Source organism: Rhincodon typus, chromosome 15 (assembly GCF_021869965.1).
Source record: "Rhincodon typus isolate 14 chromosome 15, sRhiTyp1.1, whole genome shotgun sequence".
NCBI classification, from domain to species: domain Eukaryota; kingdom Metazoa; phylum Chordata; class Chondrichthyes; order Orectolobiformes; family Rhincodontidae; genus Rhincodon; species Rhincodon typus.
The window spans coordinates 53,841,194-53,860,307 of NC_063346.1; positions in this window are offsets into that span (position 1 = coordinate 53,841,194).

Below are 19,114 nucleotides of genomic sequence, written 5' to 3' on the forward strand. Positions count from 1 at the left end.
TTTACTTATAAATTCTACGTCTGATACTACCTGTCTCACTGTCACCTGAAGAAGGAGTGAGGCTCAGAAAGCTTGTGTTTTCAAATAAACCTGTTGTACTATAACCTGGTGTCGTGCGATTTCTGACCTTGTCGCTTCCTATCAACATTTCTTTGACAGCGTGTGGTTTTGTTTAATCCTCAGCAAACACTGCTACATCTTTGCGTTTCAAACCCTTGATATAAATGTAAGCTGTCGTTGAACATCATTTTCTTATTTATCCCGGTCTGATGAAGGGGTATGATTGCACTGTTAATTTACATTACCTTGGCACATGTTGGTGAGTCCGTTGTGTAATCTAGTCACGTTTTGTTTTGATTTGCATATTGAACTGCCTTTTCGTTTTCGCTATGATTGTGTATGAATATGTGGTCTAGTTTTGCATTCTATCGCACGTGGAAACACTTCCTCTGGAATGATCTACCCAGTCAGATCCCTTCATAATCCCAATTAGATTGCTCAGGTCGCCCGTAGCTTTTCATTCTTCTTCAAGTTGGTTTGAAAGGCAGCCGTTGATCAGATGGTAGTAGCCTCAATCCTGTATAAGGATCGCGTTGGCTAGAATTCCACTTCCAGACGAGATCAGCAGTACCTAGGCTGACTTTCCAAAGTCCTGCTTTCGGAAGCACTGCATTTTGAATGCGATGTTAGGCCAAGTCCCAATCTACCCTCCTGTGTTAATGTGAAGGATCCAAGGTCACGTCCTTGAAGTAGAGTTAACCGAGCGTCTTCAATCTTTACCATTTGATAAACATCTCTCCCTCTCTCTCTTTCACACACACACACTCACACGCATCCACACACGCACGATTGACCTGGATATTATCGCATTGCTAATTCGGGAAGCTTGCAGTGCGCGCGAATTGGCTGTGGCGTCTCCTGTATCACAACTGTGACTACCCTTTCGAAGTTGGCTGTAAACCACTTTGGGAAGTCCAGTAAGTCTGAAAGGCGCGATATGGGTATAATTTTCTGTAACGAAACATTAGCTCAATATTAAGGCAGTTGGAATTTTTCTGTCAAGTAATAAATTCGAAAATTTCCTTTTGCCTTTATTTCTCGTGAAATATTGTATGGCCAGTCTCCATAAACGTTACCATTCGCACCATTAAAATGAAACTAAACTCAAAGCTGTAAACTTTTACAGTGAGCACATTCTGTAAAATGAAAACCTGTCAAGCAGACTGACCGGAAAAGGTCGGTATTTCCTTGAGAAATAGTGTCTATCTGTCGATGTAACCGGCGGAAATGGATGCCATGTCTTGCCTCATTTATGACTTGATGGTGATGAATGTTATTACTTTCAAGTTATAAGTTGTGGTTTGTCTTCTTACGCAACTTCGCTGATTTATTGCAAAACAATGATGTATGGTGGTCATAACTGCTCATCTAACTATTAATAAAGAAACATTTTTAAAATATTTTTTAAAGTGCCAAACAAGTGAAGTTGACTTTGGAGTCTGAAGAGTGACAATTGGTAGCCGTACATGTCTCCGCTGCGGAATGATAAGCACTGGAAAAGCTTTTTAACTTTTAACTTGCCTTTGAGGCGCGGGGATTAATAGAATTCCAGTTCGAGTTTTTGGTTGTCCTGATGGTATCAAGGCACATTGCAATCTTCAGGAGCTGTTTAGCACGGGAGAATTGGCGATGTAGGTGGACAGGACATTCAATCAATCAATTTGATCCCCAAGTGAGCAAGTAAAAATATGAAGAAAACGACATTATTTTGTAACAAAAATAAAATCCCCCAAAGAACTGCGGATGCTGGAAATCAGAAACAAAAACAGAAATTGTTGGAAAAAGCTCAGCGGGTCTAGCAGCATCTGTGGAGAAAAAGTGAGTTAACGTTTTGGCCAGTGACCGTTCTTCAGAACTGAACTTAGTTTGTGTTTGAAACGTTCATTATTATTATAGAACATTTAGTGAAAGGATATTTAACCTGATTTGCAATGCTAGCCTGGAAACTAAAGTAATGAATGATGTTTGGACTAAATTTTATTGGATGTTTTGTTATGTATAACTATGAATGTGTATATCAGATTGCAAAAAGAACAACCTGCAGACGATGAAACTTCAAAATGAAAAGGAATAGTAAATGTGTACAACATGATCTTGAAGGTATCAATGCAGTTTTTTTTATTGTGATAGTAAAGACAGCTAATCAGGTATGTGTAGAATTTGCGAGGGTAAAGTGGTTTCGATCATTGAAGTTGGAGAAAAATTCTGAGAAATGAAAGAAAGCATAATTATGGAACAATTCCAAAACAATGTTCCCACAGTTACGACTGCTTTACAGGAGCATCAAGTATCAAATATCTGAGAAGTAGCAGTTCTGGCAGGCACCTATGATATCACATACCTACTGTTACTTGTGGGGAATTGATAATATGCAAATCCACAAAAAAGTTGAAAGAACAGCAATTGTTGGGATTGAAAAGTCATTAGTTTTAGGAAGTTAACAGAGGAATATCAAGATAATTGAGGAGAAAGGATAGAACGTAGAACGAATGATAAACAACAAGTGTAATATCACAGGAAGTAGGTAAGTTTATTGGATGTTCGGGACTATCTGTAAATTATGATACTAAGCAACAGAAATAAGTGAACGTTAGAAGCAATATAATAAAATAATATTATTAAGCCTATAGTGGGGTAAGGCAGATAAAGTTAACATAAGGGAAGAAGACAAGGTAGACTAAGACAAGGTATAGTAGGCGAATGGGGAAGAAACCAGTTACAATAAACTTTTAACAAATCTTCTGAAGGATATGATTTGAAGCAAGTAATATAGTTTCGGACAAACAGTTGAATTAATGCAGCTTGTTAAGATTGCACTAGAAAAGACAAGTTAGCAGAACAAATAGGACAGAAACAGATGAGGAAGAATTAAAATAAATGGTCATGTACCAGAGTTATAAATAATCATACAGGACAGGGAAATGATCATATTCCCATCTGAATGATGCTCGGCCCATAGCTATTGGCTCCTTTCCCATGAGAAGGTCAAAAGAATCAGTCCACGAGATTAAGCCAATTTACTGGACCAATAACAGATAGGATGTTCCAACAAGTAAAAAAAAAGTGTCCCATTAAAGCAAGCTTGAAGACATTGTCGTTGACCATCTGGTTATTTCCACTCCTTCCTGTGTATATGCCATGGTGCTAATTTACTGTGCAAGCATCATAAATCAGATTGGACCATGATTAGATGAATGGAATCACTTGTAGTATAGACGATTAGTACATTGAAAAAATATAATGCCCATGTCAAAAGAGCATGAAAATCAATGTATGTAACAAATGTTACAGGTCCACTTTTCCTATGGGAAGTGTGCGTCTTCCTTGAATATGCATGGAGCTTCCAAGTGTCTCTATCTGGTTTTGTGGAGTCGAGATACAGTGGGACGATGCCCAGAAATTTATAGGAGAATAATTGAATTGGTTGAGAAGGCCGTGCGAATATAATCTAGCAAATGCACATGGAAGCATGGCAAGGTTGGATGGCATTTATTTTAATGCAGTGAGACTCAAGAGTAAGGCAGATGTGTCGAAGATGTCGATTAAAGCATAATCTTGGGGATATGGTTGAAGGAAGCCCTGGACTGGCTACTCAAATATTCCAGGGTACAGAATCTTTAAGTGAGTTAGAGGAAGGACATGCAAAAGAGCAGATGGTATCTCAATATTGATCAGAGTCAATTACAACAGTAAGGAGGGATAATGTCTTAGCATGTTCCTCAAACGTGTCCATATGGGTAGTAATTAAATACAAAAATGGGGTACCTCTTTGCAAGGGTGTAATATAGTACGGGGGTCAGGGTCGGGCGCTGATGGCGTGTTTGACTCAATTTTAGGAATTAAAGTTGAACAAGCGGCAGATGTGTCAATGGGGCAGTATTTCAGTGATAGTGATCATAATAGAGTAGGATTTAAATAAATTATGGATTAGGACAGAAATTGACCGGAAATAAAGTTTCTGGATTGAGGAAAGGATACTTTTAATAGCTAAGATATACTTGAACAAATAACATTGAGAGGAAGGAGGTACTGGCAGTTTTAGCGAGCTTGAAAGCAGATAAATCCCCAGACCCAGACATATCTAAAGCTACTGTGGGAGGCAAGCTAAGAGATTTCCGGGGTTCTAATATTAACATTCAAATCCTCTCTGCCAGAAAAGTGGGCCAGTGCACTGGAGGTTGGCTAATGAGGTACCTTTAGTCAAAAAGGGTGCGTGGGAAGAACCAGGAAACTACAGAGCAGTGACCCTAACATGTGGTCAGGTAATTATTGGAAAAATTACTGAATAAAAGAATTAATATCCACGTATGGAGACAAGGATTAATTAAGGAAAGCCAGCATGGCTTCATTTGGATGACACTGTGTCTAGCAACATTTATGGAATTTCTTTGAGGCCATGACTTGGTGTGTAAATGAGGGTAGTGCAGATGATGTGGACTACATGCACTTCAGCAAGGGGCTGGATGAGATCTCGCATGGAAGACTAATTGAGAAGCCAAGAGTCCGTGGTATCCAGGGCAACGAACATGAGATAAGGATAGTCATAAAAGACAGAAATAGTAGTCAGAGCAAAGAATTATGTAGAATGATGAAAGAAAAATGTAGGAACATCAAAAATACCAGAATGAATAGAGAATGAATAAATGGATTTTATGAGAAGATTCTTCTGAATTTCAGTACTTAGTGTCTACCTTGACAAGTTTCTGGAAGAAAAGCAATATATTTAAGTGGGCAAAACTGTCTGACTGCATTTGACAACTTAAAAGCTTTATTGATGACTGCATCAATTTTAGCTGCTACTAAATATGCTAAGCCATTCTTCGATCTCAACAGCCAGTGTAGTGTATCTCATGTGCATCCCCCTAGGACACACTTTTCCTAAACTGTGATAACCAGAACTAGGTTCAGTATTCTCGTTGGGACCTAACCAGATCTATAAAGGTTCAAAATTACTTTCCTACTTTAGTATTGAATATTTCCATTTATGAATTCAAGAAAACGTAAGGTTTGCCAACTATATTTTTATTATGTCCTGCCACATTCAAAGATTAATTCACAAGTACCATCAGCGCCCCTGTGCTCTTGTACACTCTACAGAATCATGCTGATAATGTTATGCTGTAGAATCATTGAGTCAAAGAATCATACAGCATACACTTTGGTCCAACTAGTCTGTGCAGAACATAATCCCAAATTAAACTAGTCTCAACTGTCTGCTCCTGGCCCATATAACTTCAAACCTTTCCTATTCATGTACTTATCCAAATGTCTTTTAATCGTTGCAATTGTAACATGTCTTTTATAAATCTCTGCCCTCTCGCATTAAAAATATATATCCCAGTCTTGAAATTCCCCAAACTAGGGAAAAGATAACTCCCATTACCTCTATCTGTACCTCTCATTATTTTATAAACGTCAACCAAGTCACCTCTCAACCTCCTATACTTCAGTGAAAAAAAGTCCCAGCCTTTCCAGCCTTGCTTTATAACTCAAAATTTACACACCCACCAACATGCTGGTAAATGTCTTCTTAACCCTCTCCAGCTTAATAATTCTTTTCTGTAACTGGGCGACCAGAAATTGACACAGTATTCCAGAAGACGGCTCACCAATGTCCTGCATAACCTTAACACGTCTTCCCAACTCCTATACTCAAAGGACTGAGTAATGAAGGCAAAAGTGCCAATTGCTGTTTTAAACACCCTACCTATATGTGACGCAAACTTCGAAGAAATATGTGCCTGCACACCTAGGTCCCTCTGTTCGATAACACCACCCAAGGCTCTACCATTAATTGTGTAGGCCCCACCATAGTTTGTTGCATCAAATTGCATTTATCCAGATTGAACTCCATCTGCCACATTTTAGCCCATTCACCCTTTTGACCAAGATCCCGTTGTGATTTTAGAAAACCTTCTTCACTGTCTACTATGCAACCATTTCTGGTATTGTCTACAAACTTACTAACCATGACTTCTACATGTACATCCAAATCTATATATAAATGACAAACAAGACAGTACCCAAAACTGATCCCTGTGGAACACAGCTGGCGACAGGCTTACAATTCGAAAAGCAATTCTCCATCACCACTCTGTCTCCGCTGTTAAGCCAATTATGTATCCACCTGTCAAGTTCACCCTGAATTCCATGTGACCTAACTTTACTAGTTAGTCTACCATGCGGAACTTTGTCAAAAAGTTTACCCTTGTGCTTCTCCTTACACATTCTCGGCAATTCATCATCTTCATCTTATTTAATTACACCTGTCACTCACTAGACTACATGCTGTTATTATCCATTAACATAATCTTCTGTTTGCCACTCCAAGTTTGTATTCATCAGCAAACTCTTAAATTTGATTCTGTATTCCAATATCCAAGTCATTTACGTACAGCATCAAGAACATACTTTATTTACAGATTTACTTTATTGGTTTGGTTTCTCTCAGTGCTTCCACCTTCAACCTCCTTATATTTTAGTGGTCGTCTGGTTGAATCTTGATCTAAAAGGTGTTTGTCTCCTAATATAACCCATTTAAAGAAGCAGGTTAATGCTTAAATGAGATTAGCGGGTAGAGGAATTTCATATAGACCTTTGAATTTCTTTACTTAGCTGCAGCTGGTCCATAATATTTGCAGAATTTTTCATTCTCGATGGAATATATCTTCGTTGAGAGTTTAAATATGTAGCACTGGTTTTCACATTCTTTGCTTTTGAGATGACGTCACAGTTCAACTTAGCCAATTCTGTCTTTGCATCTTTGCATTGTTGTAACATCGTCAAACAACTTTTCTCATTCAACATTACCTGTACTAAATTAGTCTGCTCCACAAAACATTGTTCTTAGAAGTTGTCGTGAATATATCCTATGAACTGCTTCTCAAGTCGAGTAGCCCCTCATTCTTTACAACTTCAGAGATAAATGTTGAATTTACACAGCTTGTCATTATTGGACACCCACCTCATCTGAGGGACAAATTTATTGAAGGTTCACCGTGCAGTCTCCAATATGAATGCATCCTACCTTGAACAAAAAAAAACAAAGAAATGCAGGCGCTGCAATCCGAAATAAAAACAGGAATTGCTGGAGAAACTCAGCAGATCTGCAGAATCTGTGAAGAGAAAGAAGAGTTAGCATTTTGGGTTTAGTGAACCTTCTTCAGAAATGTTCAACTAGAAATTTCTGTTTTTGTTTCTTCCTTCCTTGAAGTTGAAAGTAAAGTGCACCCAATTTCCAAAGGTTGTCTCATCAAAGCCTGGCAGAATTAGAGCATGATTTCTTTATTCCTTTTGCTCCATGTTTCTCCGAATAAAATTCAATGTGTCATTAACCTTCCTAACAACTTGCTCTATCTGCATGCTGTCTTTCTGTGTTGCTTGCATAAATGCACCCATGTCTCTCTGAGCCTCAGCATTTACATCTGCCAATTTGCTGTTTCCATTCTTTATTAAGATTAAAATCACCCACAACTATTGCATTACTTTTCTTTTACCACTCATTCTATGTATTAATTGCTTTAAAAGTAGCTGTAAACTGCCTCCACTTGTACTTTATTCTCCTTGCTGTTTCTTACCTCAACCCACAGAATTTTATAATATGTATTTTCTGACCAAATGTATTTTCTCATGACTGTACGGATCATTCATTTATTAACAGAGCCATGACAACTCTTTTTGCTTTGATGTTATCCTGTTGTAACGTCACGCACCATTTAACCTTCAATATCAAGTTTTGGTTACCGCGCAAACACGTCTCTGTAATATCTATCATATGATAGTTGTTTCTTTGTATTCACATGACCAATGCGTCAAGCTTGCTATGAATTCTGGCTAGAATCAACTGAAGAGGACTTAACCTGACAATGCACCTTTTCATTTAGCTTTGCAACATCAGAAAATGTAGATATATTGCTCCCAGTCTCTTTATCTAAATAATTTTAGTAGATTGCACACAGCAAATTTTCTTGCTTGAGGTAATGACAGCCTGCTTTTACAAAGCGGAGGTTTACCCCTCTGAGAATTAAAACCAAAAGTAGCACCTCACACAGTAGCACCTCACCCAATCGTCTGTAAAAGGCATGTAAAAAGTGCTGCAACCTACCTTTCCACCACTTCTAGTGATTAAATAACATAATTCCCTGGCGCTCACTTTAAAATCAACAAGTAACAATTTATTTATCTAACCGTAGCATTGAACAAAACTATATAACTAAACAAGTTACAAACTGAATAAACCAGTTCTAACTAATAACTATTCTCAAATAAAGCAAGATTCTAATGTTATGCTATTCCAATAAATAAAAGTCCCACCTATTCAAGATAAATAATATAATTTAGTTTATTGATATTTAAGCCAGGCTATCTTTCTTCCAGAATGTCTGTGCCTTCTTTGTCGATTCTTCTGTCAGGAATGCCTTTGCTGTTGATTCTTCTGTCAGACATGTTAACTGGTTGTGCCGTGGGTACCGTTGTTATCTAGATGGTGCTTTCCCTAAGGCTTAGATTAGGCTATGGGAGCCAGCAATTCTCTCTTGAGAGCTGAGTGTTGCTAGCTCTGGTGGATGGCAGTTCGTTCTGGGGTCTTTGTCCAAATGCCCACTTTTTTATACCCTTGATGATAATATCAATTTTTTTTACTGTAAGAATGGTCCTCTGTTGTCAAAACCATCAGAAATAAAATTGATTGGTTTTTGGTATCTAAGTGCCTGGTTCAAATTGCTTGGCTAAATTTAAAAAGAAAACTTGTTGTCTTGATAAAAACTGCTGCTTGGCGTCCTAACTGTATGGTCTTTTGATACAAATATGTTAATTTGATTGCTCTTTGCGTGCTGGCAAATTTTCATGCACCTGCGTGCAGACTTCCATTTTAAATATCTAAACGCAGAAAAACACACCTGTTCTTTCAAAGGGACCATGTAATGCATTCCCCCAAGCATTTTATAAACATCAAATTCTAACTTCCTGCGTCCCAATCCACAAGTACTCTATCAACTGCACAACACTGTCCACTTGAAAATGTTCATTTCCTGTGGAAATTTCTGCTATCTCTGCTTCTGCATTACCAATATTTACTTCCACAAGTTTCTTTCTTTTAGTATACATAATAATGTATTTAAAATATACTTTTTTAAAAAAAAATATTTTAGTTTCTCTTTCCCATTTTATTAACTTTTCGATGCTTCTTTGTTAACTCTTGATGCACCCTCAGTTCTAAGTGTCATTTCCATTCTTTGTAAAATAAACGCTCTTTTTAAAATCTAAGACTATATTTAACTTCCCGTGTAAGCCATGGATGATGTTTCTTACTGAAATTTTATTTTTCAAAGAATTTAGTTTTATTGGGTATTTTGAATTGCCTCTTTAACTCCTTTCCATTGTGCATTTAATAATCGTCATAATATTAGCCTAATTATGTAATCAGCCTATTGTCATTTCATGCTGAGGTAATTGATTTTGTTTAACATTATGATTCTTCTTCGTGATTGTAACTTTGAAACGGTGCATGGATTTCAATGGTTTTAGGATCATTATTTCCCACCAGACCTTGCACTATGACATTACTAATTAATAATACCTCGTTATATAACATTAAATCTATGATAACTACATTCAGAGGCAGTTTTAAAATGTACAGCTGCCTCAATCTATCAAAGACATCCTACAAATTTCTCTTCCAGATCATCCTTACCAATTTTATTGACACAGCTATGTGAAAGTTAAATTCACCCATGATTAATATATTTCCTTTGTGACAAGCTCCAAAGTGTTAGTTCGTTGCTTGATCCATAATAGACTTTCTGTTATGTGTCCTACAAATTGATGCCGCTATCATTTTTTGAATGCTGGTATTTCCATTTACCATGGAGTGGGCTTCTGTTTTGTGATTTTATTATGTTATTGCATCATCCCGTATTATCAGAGCCACCCTTCTCTTTTACAATTCTGAATTCCTTTTAAAATGTGTGTACCCTGGAATATTTATTTCCCAACCTTGATCACCTTTTAGCCATGTCCCAATAGTAGTGATGAAATCAAAAGTATTTACAGTAACCATAATTGTGTAATTATCACATCTCGTTTAATGAAGATCTTTCAAGTATTTAGCAGAAAACAGCCATTAATTTCACTGTTGTACTTCTCATTCCTACACTGACTTTATTCGTAGATGCGGAACTAATACTAAACTAACAGTCCCGTGGTGCTTTTCTTTGCTACCTACTTCACTGTATTGTTCTATTCTCTTGATGTCTTATTCTATCTTTTTCGATTACTAAATCTTGCTTCACCACATTTATCTCTACTCTTTCAATACCCGAATACAGTTCTCATTATTTAATTGCCCAGGACACTGATCCCACTCAGTTTTAGTAATGCCCATCTAAATGAAATGGATTCCTGTTTCCTAAATAATCAGTATCCCTTTCCCCAATAGCATAGTTTGCGCTGTGTGTTGAAGTCTCTAACCTACCGTGTACTATTCCAATTGACACATGGCTCAATACCTGATAATACCTGATAATTTCTCCACTTTTAATTTGGGTATTTACTTCTAAAATTCTCTCAGCAGAATATCATTCCTTGTTGTACCTATGTCATTGGTTCCCACAAAAACTAGATTCTCCTCTGACACTGTAGGTTTCTTCTCAGTCATGAGGAGATGTCCTTCTTCTTGGAGCTCAGCATACAGCATAGAATTTGGACTTGACAGTGTCAGCTGTCAATGGTAATGGCAGACAAACAGGAGGCTGGAAGAACATGGCAAACCAGACTGCATCTGAAAGAAAGGAGAAGTCAACGTTTTGGGTATTACCTTTCTTCAAGAATGGATGTGGGGGTAGGGGGAGCTGCAGATAAAGAGGGGAGGGGAAGTGGGTAGCAGAATGGTGCTTATAGGTGGACACCGGTAGTAGGTACAACCAGGTTTGTTGATGGGAGGGATGAATCCAATTGGTAGCTGGAAGGGAGGGTCAGTAGGTGGAATGGAAGAGAGGAGGTGGGGCTGGAAAGGGTACTGGGACTGGGTGGGAATGTTACTTGAAATTAGAGAACTCAGTGTTGAGTCCTCCGGGCTGTAAAGTGCCCACGTGGAAGATAAGGTGTTGTTCCTCAAATTTGCATTCTGAATTGCTACGACACTGGAGGAGGCTAAGGATGGACGTATCAGAGAGAGAGTGGGGCGGGGCACGAGAAGTTGAAATGGGCAGTGACTGGGATGTTAGGCTGACCGCTACGCACCAAGTGAAGATGTTTGGCAAACTGGTCAGCTAGCCTGTGTTTGGCCTCACCGACGTACAGAAGACTAATTAGGATCACCGGATGCAGTAGACTAGGTTGGGGGAGATGCAAGCAAAGCTGCGTCTCACCTGGAAGGACTGTTTAGGACCCTGGATAGAGGTGAGGGAGGTAGTGTGTGGGCAAGTGTTGCATGTTTTATGGTTATAATGGAACGTACTGAGGGGGTTTGAGTGGTTGGTGGGAAATGTGCCGTGAACTAAGGGGTGAAGGGAAAGTCCTTGCGGAAGGCAAAGACGAGTGGGGAGTGGTAGATGTTCCAGGTGGTGGGTCTGATTGTAGTTGGGACCTGTCAACGGTAATCATACATTCCCAGGCTGTGCTGTACAAGTGCTTCAATTTAACATCTAAGCATCTGGGAATCTCCAATTTTTTGAACAATTTGAATATGAAAGTCCTGAATTGGAGATCTCTCCTTCTTTTCAATTTATCAGCCTGTAGGCATGTCCTAGTTAATTACCAAAACGCAGCAAAGCACTGTGATTTTTTTTAAACTTTGGGTAGGGCAAGAAAGTAGGTGCTGAGTTTACCTCATTCAGCAACTATGTATATGAAGGATGTAACTGACAGAAGCAAGTGCAGAGGAGATTTATTGGAATGGTCTCAGTAATGAAAAACTTCAGTTACACAATTTAGACTAGACAATTAATGATTGTTTTGCTCAGGGCAGAGAAAGATAAGAGATGATTTATTAAAGTTATTCACAGTTATGAAAAGTTTAAAAAAAATAAATAAGGAAAGTATGATTCCAATTGTGGATCTGTCAATATCCAAAGGATACATTTATAATTACTGACAGAATAATTATGGGAAGATGAGTATTTATTTTATGGAGCTCTCTGCAGTTCTTCAAAATACACTTCCTGAATATGTAGCAGAAGCAGAGTCAATTGAAATTTAAAAAAGGAAGGAGAGACTTCCTTTAAAAAATGCAAAAAATATAGTGCTAGGGATTGCAATTCTGTCAGATGATTGCAATACTTCTTGCTATTCCCACTTAACTGGTTTTATGTTTAGAAACATTGTCAGCTTACTGGCTGTTGAGCTTCACCTTCTTCTACGGAATTTCTCATACCACCTAAAGGAAAGAAAAAAATACCTATATTGATTGTAAATTATTAAGATACAAATATAACAATAAATGTATGAATATGTTGGAGCTGATTCAGAGGAACTTCAGTCAATTGACACCTGGAATGATTGGGTTGTCATAGGAGGATAAGTTGGATGAGCGAGACTTCTTTCACTGGAGTTGGGAAGAGAAAAAGGTGATTTGATTGCAGTGTGTTGCAGATTGCAAACTTTGAACGATTTGTCAGGTGGACATAGAAAGAATGTTTTCTCTTGTGGATGTATCCAGAACCATGGAATACAGTTTACCAATTAGATATTGTCCCTTAGACAGAGAAAAGGAGGCCTTTTTATAATCACAGAAGATTGTGCCAGTTTGGAACTCCCTGCTCCAGAAGATGGTGGTGGTGGCATGATTGAATATTTTAAAGGCAGAAGTAATTAGATTCTTGTTAGGTAAGTGGAATGAAACGTTTATGGAGATAATTGGGTATATGGAATTCCAAACACTAACTGACCAGCCATTATCTTATTGAATGATGGAGACGCTGAAGGGGCTGAATAGTCCACTTGTGCTTTTAACTCATATGTATGCTTGTGTTAATAATTCACTGAGAAACACCAGTGACCTGCATTTCGAAGGTTTACAGCACAGTATGCAGTATATTACCATTGCAAACCCTGCCTTGGCTTTACCCATAACAGAGCAGACTTTTCCTCTTGTAGGATGGTGAATTGAAGTCTACTTTGTATTGCAAAATTACTTTGGAAAGACAATCTGGGAGTAAAGTGGAACAGGTTGGAGACTCTGATATCATTTCAAAATGAATACACTCTCGTTGGTAATTTTAGAACTGGGAGGTCGGGTATAAAACGAGTAAAGAGTTCGAATGAGGGGATGAAATAAATCCAATTTATATTGACATGTTGAACTGCTAATCATGTTATGACTTGTGATATCAATTCATCCTTTAAAGATGTAGGAAAGTGCCAACTATTCCTTTATAGTTAATCACTATTCATCTGCTCTTAATGTCATCTAACAAGTATCATAGTTCCTGGAAACTAAAAATATTCAGCGAAATAGATGATGTCTTTAACTCGAGACTCGTCCAAATGGTTATCAACTGTAAAATTACCAGCATGCTACCTGCCCATTTAGAGATGAGCAGATAATTGAGATCTTTACCGACAGGATCAATAACATTTGAATAAGAAATTGCATAGCACATTGAGATTTAGGCAAATAAAATCGTGGATCAGACAGGGGATGCGGGGCGTGGTGGTGGGGGGGCGGGGTGGGGTGCGGTGGTGGTGACGCGATCTGCAAAGGATTATCCCAGGATGATCGCATCAAATAAATGTCAACAGGAACTTATCCCTTTTATTTCAATGGGATGGAAGACAAAGGGATGGAAGACATCGTGTCAGGAAGAAAGAAAAGCTGACACTGGGGTCCATACCTAGATGAAAAAGGGTTGACCACGTTGAAAGACTCTCAGATCATTGGCAGGACCTGGGGTGTGAGGGTGGGTAAAGGAAATGGAAGAAGGTTTTTCAGATCCTAAAGTTATGGAACTCGATGTTGAAACCTGAAGGAAGTAGGATCCCCAAACGAGAAATGATATGCTGTTCTTCCAGCGTGAACCGAGGATTGGTGGAACACAACAGCATGCCCGAGACAGAAATGTTGGTCAGAGATCATGGTGGTATGTTAAAGTGGCAGGCAACTGGAAGATCAAGGTCATATTTAAGGACAGTATGAAGGTGTCCTGCGAAGCAGTGCCCTGTCTGCGTTTTCTCTCCCTAGTATACAGGAGAACACATTATGTGCAGTGAATCTGGTAGTTTAGATTGAGTGAAACGCAGGTAAATCGCAGCTTCACTTGGAAGGTGTGTCTGGTGACTTGGAGAGCTAGGATGGAAGAAGTAAGTGGGCTGAGAATCTGGCAATCTCCCCTCCGCAGATTTTAAACTCATTGTTCACCAGCAGCTTCTACCTTCTTCCCCAAATCCACCAACAGGACTGCCAGGGCAGACGCATTATTTCTGCTTGTTCCTGCCACATAGACCTTATCTCTTCTTACTGTGACTCAATGTTTTCTCCCCTTCTCAGGTCCCTTCCCACCGACATCCACGATTCATGTGACACTTCACATCAGTTTCAGAATTTCCAGTTTGTGGGCAGCAACCGCCTCATCTTCACCATGAATGTGTAATCCTTTTATATGTTCATCCCCATCAGAATGGTTTTAAGATTCCACTTCATTCTGGAGAAAAGGCCTGAACCGTTCCCATCCACCATCACCCTCCTCTGTCACGTCATCACTTTGAACAACTGTCTCTTTGTAGGCACATGAAACATTCCTTGTTCCAATCCGACTCAGGTCTGTCTACACAGCTCTTTTTCTGTTTCATTGATGACTTCATTGCTGCTGTTTCCCTCTCTCATCCAAAATCGGAAATACTTATTAATTTCGCTTTCAATTTCCATCCTGCTGTCACCTTCCCCTGGCTCCTCCCTTTCCTTCCTCGAAATTACTGTTTCCAACTCTGGGCATAGGCCAGCCATGGATATTCATTACAACCCACTCACTCTCACGTTTATCAAGATTATACACCATCACAACCCATTTCCTGTTAGAAACTTAATTCCATTCTCCCAGTTTCTCCTCCTACATCACATCTGATATGATGATGCTATAGTATGTAAGGGGCCTCAGAAATTTCCACTATTTTTCTCAACCGAGGATTCCCTGCTCCCAATACTCAGACTTTGACCCATTTGCCCATCCTCTTCCCTCCCACAATACCGATAGGGGACTCTTGTCCTCAATTGCCACCCTTCCTGCATCGAAACATCATAAGTCACGATTTCCAACATCTCCAGTGGGATGCCACCACCCGACATACATTTCTCTCTCCTCATTTGTAAGCATTTTGACTCCCTCGTCTACTCATTCTCCACTGCCAACGCTCCCCTTCAATTCCACATTCCTGTGCCATGCATTTGCAGAAGGTGCAACACTTCATCCATCCGCACTATCCAAGTTCCCAGTCACACTTTGCAGGTGAAGCAGCGATTTACCTGCACTTCATTCAACTTAATCTACTGCATTTGCTGCTCATAGTGCTGTCTCCTTTACATTGGCTAAAGAAACATGAACTGGGTGACTGCTTTATGGATCACCCATGTCTTGCCTGCAAAAATGTCCCCTGAGCTTCCAACTACCTGCCACTTTGTTGGAGCTGCCCCTATTTTTAAGAGGCACAAAATGGTCGGAATTTAAAGAAAAGCTGATTGAATTGCTTATTTTTACAGACACAAAATGGCCAAAATTTAAAAAGCGTACTTCAGTAAAAAAAACCAGTGCCTTTGGGAAGGGGATTTTCATCTGAGGCAAAAGAAAGCATTATCTGAATGGCAACATTCCAAGGAATAGAAAGATAGCGATAAGGAGATTCAAAGAAGACTATTTGAAAGATTTGTAACAAACATCGAAGAAATAATGATATTGTATCTCATCAAAAAGTCTTTGAAAAATCACTAAACTGTGACAATTGATTAATTCTAGTCTCATCAAGGAAAAATAAAATGTGTTCAACCATAAAAATAGCAGCTAAAGTTATCTTGCAGAAATTTGCTGTCTCTTTGAAACTATTTAAAATATTAATACGTTCTACTTAAAGATTCTTTAAGTAATCACAGGGATAGATTTCAACGTAATTATTAAAGGTTAAAGAGATGCCTAGCATATCTTGCCTGATTAGCTAAAAAATATTAGCAGTAGAAATAATGTTAAAAATTATCATTATTATTGATATTGTGAGTTTGTTTTTATAACAGAATCAACATTTTTAAATATAAAAAAAAGTGTAATGGAATTTGATTAAAAAAATCACGTACAATGGACAATAGAATTCAAGCAGTCCTTAAAGATAATCAATGAATGGCATGACCTAAAGAGAACAGCCAGTAGATTTGGAATGTAACAAAGATCCCAAGGACTAAAGATTACAATAATTGTCAATCATCATTAAAAAAAAACTAAGAGAAGCTAGGGTTGTCTACAGGAATACCCATCACTGATCAAGTGTTTTACGGGATTGGTCCCATTGAAGGGAAGAGAAGGGTACAATAAACACGTTGTGTATGATTATTGTAACACAAAATGTATAAAAAATAAATGTTTTTACTGTAAAATCAGAGTGTGTCATTGATCTCTCTTCCAGTTGGATCCGAAGATGAAGGGAATGATTGTGTTTCATGTCTAAGCCAAAATTGGGTAAGATCCTTTGGTCCTCACCCTGCATTAACCAGTTTTTGCTTGAATAAAAGTTCACAACATGCCTGAATCCTGTCTATCTCCTGAGTCTTTGTCCCTGGTCGGGGTTGGGGGTGGGGGGGGGGGGGCGGTGTTGCCTCTCTCCCACACACTTCAACAGACCACCATCCTCCTTTGCCAACAACCCCTAAACCCCAGTAAAATGTGAATAAACTCCCAGCTCCTCTTCACGGTTCTATCCTCAGGAATTGACTGAGGACTGTGGTGCTTTAGGAAACATAAATGCTGAAGACATGACAAGTGAAATAGTTAGTGGCGCAGTAGTGAGTGTTATATTATTTGCCTTTGCAATAGCTGTGAACGTGAGTTCACGCTTCTTGTGACATAGGTTATAGTGCAATCAATCGGATGCTATTCCACTTGGTTGCAAACTTGTTCTGAAGGAGCGACTTCATGGCAGAAGTTTGGTAGTGAAGATTGTCCACCTCAAATATACACCTTCAATGAACCCCAGCACTTGCTAGCCTTCTACGTTGCATACGAATCTGTTATTCTCACAATGATTTTCCTTCAAAAATCACAAGGATCTCATGATATCCATCACTGGAGGGGAGACAGCACTTCATCCAGTCTTCCCAGACAGCACTGATCGCAGTGTTTTTGATATATAACAAGAACAACTTGCGACTGTATTGGATCTTTCACCAGGTTTAAAATAATTTTAAGGCACTTCACAGAGCATTATCAGCCAAACATGAAGTCATCTTAGGACAGAGAGAAATGAAGTTCAAGAATTGTCTTGATGAAGCTATGACCCAGTGTGAGCTAGACAGGTGGGAATTTTGCCAGTGTAGTTTACAGGCAACTGAATATGCTTTAGGTGGAGATCAGCTAAACAGGATAAATAGTATAAAAACAGAAGTTGCTGGAAATGGTCAGCAGGGTTGGCAGATACTGTACAAGTCGTATAAGTTATTCGGGTGGAACAGATGCATTTCAGTTGTATATTCATTTCATTTCACTGAAAAAAAAAATCCAGTTTTCAACTTTTAAACAGTTTTCACAACAACTTACCATTTCAGATAATTTCAGGAAACTATTCGTCTTCCTGCACCTGCAAACGACCTTAGAATATCTTATGGTCTTTCCAGTTCTGCAGCATTGAGAAAGAACACTGGTCACATTCACATGATACCCTCGAGTTTGAACAGCTGGCCAATGAATTAAAAATATGCATTCAATAGCTTTTCCCCAGCAGTCCCTCCATTTCCGTATTGGGAATATTTTAAATCTTACCTCGATTGAGGGTGTAGCTTTTGCTGACAGGCAGCTTAAGGCAAGCATGCGATACCTGGCAGGTATAAACTACACCACGTTGCACAGGCTGTGCTTCTTCCAACGAAGTAGTAATCTCATAAAGTCCATCCACCGTCTTGTTATTCACAGTTTCTATTCCTGCGAGATTTTCGAGACCATCTCCTAGTCAGGCTATTCTTAAACTTTCCGGATAAAAGGCTGTCGTATTACACATGAATTTCGAACAATTCCCTGAAAATCATGCCCGCAGAAGGGATTTCAGGATAGTTGGCCGAGTTACAACAGAAAGTAAAACATGTTTTATAAATCAATTTACATTCTCTTTTATTCCCCTTCCACCCCTCTTTCCTAATCCCACATTATGCTGTTCCATTCTTAATGCAGCAATAGTTTCCCTTGTTATCGTATTTTAAACTTGGTCTTTGCATTTCTTTTTAAAAATGCAGGGCAAAATGTTGGGATGCTTTGCACCGATGCACAACGAGAAAGAACCTAGGTTGAAAATCTTCGATAAAGTGCAGGTGCTATATAATCCGGGTTTTTTCCCCCCTTTTGTAAGTGAATTTCAGTTTGTTGAACATGTTCTTTTTTTGACCCCAGAGGATTTTCTGCCTGGAGGGAAGATATGAATTAGGAGCTGATAGAGGCCGTTTCAAATGGTAGTCCTTTCGACCCTTTGAGTCCGATCCAACAGTCAATAAGATAACGGCTGAGTTGTTTGCATTCCCGGTTCACATTCCCGTCTATGTCTGAAACCACACCCTCCGCCTTGAAACAACTATTCTACATTAACCATTCACTAAAATGAACGTGTGCCCTCTCGATCTGCTATACAAACATAGGAACGTAGAAGATAGGAGCAGGATGAGGCCATTCGGCCCTTTGAGCCTGCTCCACCATTAATCGCGACCATGGCTGATCGTCCAACTCAGGAGCCTAATCTGCTTTCTCCCCATAACCTTTCATCCTATTCACAACAAGTGCTATACCTAGCCGCCTTTTGAATACATTCAATGTTTTGGCATCAACTGTGAAATTCAAATGCCTCTGGGTCTTTTAAAGATCTGTCTAATAACCGACCCTGC